The 7,264-nt window shown below is 48.1% G+C and overlaps 1 long non-coding RNA gene across 1 annotated transcript; it reads left to right on the top strand.

Annotated features, from left to right (window-relative positions):
- The first annotated feature begins 132 nt into the window (after positions 1–132).
- Positions 133–2,813, top strand: LOC131578287 (uncharacterized). The gene is made up of 3 exons (XR_009277427.1): positions 133–333; positions 975–1,140; positions 1,518–2,813. It is a non-coding gene; the product is annotated as an uncharacterized LOC131578287 (long non-coding RNA).
- Positions 2,814–7,264: the final 4,451 nt, after the last annotated feature.

The following is a 7,264-nucleotide window of genomic DNA, read 5'->3' as shown; positions in this document are numbered from 1 at the left end:
GCGGGGCCCGCGCCCATCCCGGCGGGCCCCTCGCGCGCCGCCGCCGGAAGTGGGCGGGGCCCGGGAGCCGCTCCCCGGCCCCGAGCGGCGGCGGCCGCGGGAAGCGGGGAGGGAGCGGCGGGACCGGGGAGCGGCGGGCCCGGGAGCGCTGCACCCGCTGGAAAGGGGCCGCGGGGGAGCCTCCTCGGCCCGCAGCTCCCTGGCAGGAGGCTGCAACCGGGGGGGCCCGGGCTCTGCTCCCGGGCAGGCGGCGGCAGGAGGAGAGGACACGGCCTCGAGCTGCGCCAGAGGAGGTTTAGGGTGGGCAGTGAGAAGAATTCCTTCACAGAAAGGGTGATCAGACATTGGAACGGGCTGCCCAGGGAGGTGGTGGTGGAGTCACCGTCCCTGGAGGTGTTTTAGGGAAGGCTGGACGTGGCACTCGGTGTCTGAATGACACCGTGGTGTTCGGTCATGGGTTGGACCCGATGACCCCAGAGGTCTTTCCCAACCCGGTTGATTCGGTGATTCTGTTAAGTATTTCTGATTTATTGAAGTATTTCTGATTTATGGAGTGTACCGTGAGCTAGAGCATCTCCACCCATGGCTTTCCATCCCGGGTTCATGGCCACATTCAGGGCCGGGGAGCTGCCGTGCTGGTGCAGCAGCCCTGGGAAGCACACAGGTGCCAGAGGCCAAGCCTTGCTCCTGAGCTGGGCTGTGGTTTCCCTCTTTGTCAGATATTTCCCCTATTTTTGCCTGAAGACGCTTCCCAGTAGTGCTTGGGCTTCCCTGTGCCCTGTGGTGACACCCAGTTGTGGTAGAAACCCCTGTGACCCTGCCTGCCATAAATCCCCCCCAGCACCCTGCAGGTAGATCACCACCCTGGTTTTTACTTTCTCTTTTTTTTTTTAATCAACTCTATATGGCCTTGCGATATATTCTTTTATATCAAATCATATGTAATACATCACTGAATCCTTGCATCCACACAGAGTCAAACTGCAGACCAGTGCCCTGTTAGCATGAGGAGAGGGTGTGGGAATTGTCAGGGTGCTGCTGAATTCCGGTTTGAAGAGGTGGATCCCTTTCCTGGGATGGGCAGGGTGGTTTTCATCCCTTCTGGCTGAAGCTCCCTGTAAGTTCTCTGGGATAAACCGGGTAACCACCAGGATGAGCCAGTCCATTTGGGGGTGGGATGGCTCACCTCTGCATCTGCCTGTTTCTTTGCTTTTCAGAAAACAAAAAAGGAAAAACCCTGCGAATTTTACATCCCAATCTGCTGAACCTGGGAGCATCCCTTTTCATTTTGTACTGTACAGGGCTCACTGCATGCTGCCTTCTTGACATCAGGGAAGATGCTCCTGGATCCACCAGGAAAAAAGTCCTGGGTTCTCTCCAGTACTTCAGCAAAATCCTGATCCTTTTCTCTAGGCATTGATGGGAGCTTGCTGCTATCTTAAATGCAAGATCAGCCCCAGTCCTGTCCTCTGTTAATTAAAATGCATTGATTTAAACCCGTTGCTCTCTTTCTACAGCTCAGCTCTGCTATGATCCCACATCCAACACCTGCAAGCCAAACACAGCCTAGATCATCTCTGGATAGGACTGGGGCAACTTTTGTACAGCTGTCATTTTAAAGGATAATTACAAGCATGAATTACAGGATAATAAGCAGAGATACCTTTTTATCTGCCAGCAATAAAACTAATTCCAGTAACCCATCTCACTGTGGTGGAACCAGGGAAAAGAACTCCTTTGCTGCGCTTTATGGGAGGAAGGGAACAGTGGAGACTGAGCACTGGTGCTGTCAGTCGGTGTCACTGAGGAGGCAACTAGAACCAGTCTGTCCAAAACCAGCAAAGTTTGGTAAAGCTTTTGAGCTAGGTTAAACTCAGGGAGAGGTTTATCTGCTTGTGCAGCCTCCCAAATCACCAGCTGGGGATGCGCAGGGAGCGGCGGCATCCTGGCAGCCCATCTGCCTGCACCAACATTTCGGGTTGAGTAGACAGAGGAACGTCAAAGAGAGGTCTAAATGCCCCAAATGACAAAGAACCTTTTGCTCCCCCAGTGCCTGATGTCACCATCTCAGCCAGGGCATTCAGCATCTTCCAGGAACCCAGGGCTGCATCACAAAGGAACAACGGGATAGAGGCACCGAACCCAAACCCCTGCCTGGTTTTATGCCTCATAAACAAACTGCCTCGTAAATATGCCTTGTAAATAAAATAAATAAATACAGTAGTAGTGATTTCCTTTTGTTTCATCAGCTGAGAAGCTTACACCAATGTGAGATGCTGCCAAAAGTACTGGTCCTGTCCCTGCCCTTACTCCAGCCTTTCTCCCCATCCTGGTTTTGGCTCAGCACTGTCAGTTTTTGGCTGGGCTTATTCCAGCTTGCAGGTCAGTGGTGACAAGGGGAGGTGGAAAAGCTCTTCTGGAGCCCCAGCATCACCCTTTCATCCCACTCATTTATTTCTTCCTTAGCCCTCCTTACGAAATTTCCCACTGAGGACATTTATTTTCCCTCTCACCTTATTTTTATCAGCCACTTCATTTATTGCCAATGAACTGATTTGTTCAAGCTGAGAAGGGTCAGCAGATAATGGAAATATGTGTTTATGGGGAAAAGACAGTGCAAATGCCAAGGAAATATGGCTGGGAGGCAGCTGGAAAGCCAAGGTGTAAACATTTTAATTTACTGACTAGGGAAGAATAGAAAAATCTTTGTTGCTGTTATTGTCCAAATAATAAAAATGGTAACAGAGCTGCTTTATAGCCATTTCTTTGTTAGTTATATATATTTAATAGTAATATAGATTTAGAGATGTATGTATAATATATATATGATATCAATACATAATACAAATACATAATATATAATATTGTAACATGTATATATGTAATGATATGCATATATGTAGTAATGCATATATTATTTCTATATCTTATGCATATTATACACATATATTTTTCTATATTATAGAAATATATATTTACAACTTCACCTACAATATAAATCCAGGAATTTATATTATATACATATAATTCCAGGTGCATCCAGGCATCCAGCAACGTAGACATGATACACACAGGGATTCCCAAATATGTGTGTGTGTGTGTATGTAATATAAACATTTGTTACTTAAATGTTTCTATATATTTAATCTTTATACACTTATATTATGGATGTGCTAGAAATTATACAATATTATACAACATAGATATAGTATATATATTATATACAATGTTATACAATACAATATATTATACAGATCTAGAAAACCTGTATAATACGTATAGTTATATATTGAATTTTTTCTTTTTATTTTTTTTTTTTTTTATTTTTTAAATCTGAATCTTGGCCCAAAAGGACAGTGAGTGACTGGCAGCAGTACAGGGCCACCTCTGGGCCCCCTTGGGTGGGGCACACGGGGCACGGTTGCACCTGAGCTCTGCCGGCTCCTGTTTATCCAGCAGCCGCCCGACACATTCCCGGTTGCTCCGGAGCTTTGTTTCCTGACCAACACCCATTTGCAGTATTTCCCAAACAAGCGGAGCCTCATCAGCGAGCACCATCGCTCCCACTCCCTCTTCCAATTGTCCCTGCGGGCTGGGGAGCAGCCGAGTTCAAGCAGTCCGCGCTCGGGCATCAGCCGGGGAGGACGTAAAGCATTAACGAGTTTAATAGCACCCAACAGATCAAAGGTTTCAAAGTGCAGCATTGAAAAATGTCCCTGTGGCACCGGTCTGTGATACCCCAGGGCTTCAACATGAGGTGCAGAAACCTGTCATTGCCTTCTTCTGAAATCCTTGCTATTTAAAAAGGGATAAAAATTCATATTTCATTTCATTTTAGTTTACGAAACGGGGTTCTCCCTACCCATGCCGTGCTCACATAGCCATTGTTCAACTCCACCTGGTTCAATGCTGGAACAAAATAAAATATTAAATTAAATTAAGATAATCTTTTTAATCCTATGCCTTTCTCTCTATCTCTTTTCCATGTTTAAAGCAAGGACACACAGCACACCTTTGCAGCAACAGCTGAAAGCCACTGAATCAGAAATAAGCCTGGTTGCACCTAAAAATCTCCTGTTAACAGCCTCAGCAGGGACCATCTACAGGTTTTAGGTGCTCCCCCTTGGAGCAGCAGCATTCTTGAAAAGTAATTTATCCAAAGAGGAATGGAACAGAGGCTTTGAGGGCAGGCTCTCCGGGTTTGGTGGGGGTTCGGTGGTGCTGGGAATGGCCGGAGCTGCTCAGGCCTCACAAGAGAATGGGGGTTATTTCACCCACAGATAGGCTGGACAAAGGTCTGGAATAATTCAGGGTCTATTTTTACCTCTCTTCTTGCAGGAATTTTGTGGTGGCTGGCGCCTGGTGGCATGCCGGCACGCAAAATGCGCTCCCGGCGCGGGGCTGGGAGGGGGTGTTGGGAACAACTCAGCCCTCTCTGGTCTGGAGGTGCTGGGAGAAGACAGACAGAGGGGAAAGCAGGGTTCCTATAGGTCCTGTCCTGCCAGCTGCTTCTCTGCGTGCTGCTGGAAGCCTTTTTACTGGTTTTTCACAGAAAACAAAACCCTCCCGACAAGCCCTTATGACAAATGACAGATGAGTCTTGTCCTTATCGCCACCCGGTTGTCACCCCTTCACATTTGCCCCTGGACCTATTCCCACCGCTATAATTAACAGCAAATCAGGTGTCAGCTTGCTCTGTTGGACACAGCCGTGGAAATTCTTGGCACGGTTCTCTTCCTTTCAGGGCTGGAAGCCAAGTGCTGGAGACATGGGAGAAAAAAGGCTCATTACGCCTGCAGCGGGGTGAGAGCCTTCCCCTTCCTCCCCTGCGTGCCCAGGACTGGATCCAGGACCTAGTTCAGACCCATCTGTGTGCCCACCCAGCAATCCCAGGGGGGGAGAGCCTTGCAGGGCCACGCCAGGCTCATCCACCTCCCAAGGCTTGCAGGGTGGTCAGGCAGGCTCCCTGCAGCCTGGGGCACGGTGGTGGACCTTGGAATGCTGGTGCTGAGGGCCTGCCCTGGAGGTCTGCAAGGAATGGGGCTCAGCCACTGGGTGATGAGCCTCCCTTGCTGCCCCACTGAGGGTGACCGGTGACATCAACACTTCCTAGCCCAGAGGATTAGGGACTAACACTGCTGGTGACTCCTCCTGTGGGTTCAGTGAAACATCTCAGCAGGATTTTGGTGCCTGCCTGGCAGCTGGAGGCAAGGGGAGAGAGATGGTTTCCAGGTCACTCCCTTTGGCCAAGTGGAGCATGAGGAGGTGTTTGACCAGCCAGTAATTTGGTCTGAAGTGTTGGACATGCAGGAAGAAAGGACATGCACTGGGGCATGGTGAACCTGGCTATGAAAAGCACCAAACAGGTGAGTTAAGAATAAGACTGAAGGAGTTACTCTAATTTTTCAGGTTTCTCTACCAATAGACCATGGGGTTTTTCTAATGAGTCATAGATCTGCAGAAAAACAGAGGCCAGGAAGGAGTTCTAGATCTGGGACCTCTGGAGCTCTGGACCTTCAACTCCTGCTGGATCAGGTTGCTCAGGGCCAAGGTTATCATATCCCAAGACAGATATTCCACCTCCTCGTTGGGCTCCATTGTTGGATCACTCTCATGGAAAACACATTTGTTCCTGATATCCTACTAAAATTTAACTTCTTCCACCTTGTGCCCACTGCCCCTTGCATAAATCTGAGAAGAGCCTGGCTCCAACTCTGTCTCTGCTCTGGCATTCACCTTTGCTGGGCTTGCTGAGGTTCCTGATGGACCCTTTCTATGGCTGAAGTTGTCTGGTTATCATCTCTGGGTTGCTTCTGTTCTCGATCACATGGGAGAAACTTAAACTACTGACACGTCTTAATACAAAAATCTCAGCTTAAGAAAACAGGAAATATCTTCAAGCAGTTAAGAGACACATGCCTAAACACACTAGTTTATGCTTCATCCAACAAGATGCAGAGAACTCTAATTTTTATTTTGAAGTTTAATAGTAATTTTTAAAGCAAGGTTAATTTAAGGTAACATTAGAATCTGGATGAGAAGGGAAATATGTAATATTCTCACAGAGCTGAGCAGCAGCAGAGGCTTAAGGTGGAAGAGAAGGCCAACCCTTAGTTATGGGGTGATTTAACCACAAATTAGAACAGCAGGTTTATCTGTACTAAAAATGCCCATCTCCTATCCCCAACTATCCCAAAAAATAATTTGGCTGCATACTTACTCAACAACTACCTCCATATCTATTTCTTCCATGTGCAGTTCTGTATTAACCATGTGCTATCAAATACGAAGAGGCACAAACAAGAGCAAAACAAAATCTAAGCTTCCTTCTAACTGCTACTGAGTTTATTAACCTGCACACACACATTAATCCCTGAGGCAAACAGGGAGCAGAAATGCACAGGAAAGACCTACTGGCACTGCTCAATGCTCTGTTTGTCCAGCAGCCCTTCCCTCCCATGTGCTGGGATTGTGCCCAGGCTTCTGCAGCAAGCCCAAGCTTTGCAAAACTCTCTTTCCACCAATGTTCCCTCCAGAGAGATTACTTTTTTTTTCCCAATTCACCACATTTCTGAATATTTTCTCTTGTGAAACAATACAACAGAGTTTGTCCCAGAGAAGGAATGGTGCTCTTCAGCCAACTCCTAGTCCTGCAACACGGCAAAACCAAGCAGAAGACCAGCCCCAGTGTGTCCACGTGATCCTTTTTTCTCCTTGAAATGCATAAAATATATTAATTTTGGTTTTATTTCTTGCAATGGTTGTGCCTTTTATTGGTAGATCACCAGCCTCCTTCCCTGGCACGTGCAGGATTATAGGAGCCACTGCCAGAGTAAGGAACAAAATGTCACCTGTTTTCAAGCATATAAAAACCTCTCAAGGCCACCAGATCTTTTCTGGGCCCATGGTTCAAGTGGCAGAAGCCTATCCCTTGATGGTGGTGCTGCCAAGCACCCTGAGGGTGGAGCAGCCCAAAGGGCCAGTGGCGACCTCCCGCTTTCCACCTGTGCCACATCCTCGGCGCCGCTGCTGAGGGAGCAGGAGGAACAATCAGGACTCGCTGCTTTGCTTTGTGTTAGCTGCAGGCTGGGGTGGCAGGATTAGGAAAATCCGATGGAAAGCCACAACCAGAGCTGCTGCATCCCAAAATTCCACCAGTGACCTGGGGCTTCCCAACAGCCGAATGCCTCTCCACAGCTGCCCCTCACGGACACACCACGTGGTGTGAGTGTCACCTTCTCGAGGTCACGCTGCAGCAATTCCA

Source organism: Poecile atricapillus, chromosome 3 (assembly GCF_030490865.1).
Source record: "Poecile atricapillus isolate bPoeAtr1 chromosome 3, bPoeAtr1.hap1, whole genome shotgun sequence".
Classification (NCBI taxonomy): Eukaryota; Metazoa; Chordata; class Aves; order Passeriformes; family Paridae; genus Poecile; species Poecile atricapillus.
Note: the sequence above shows the minus strand (reverse complement) of the source record. Positions and strands in the feature narration are given on the sequence as shown.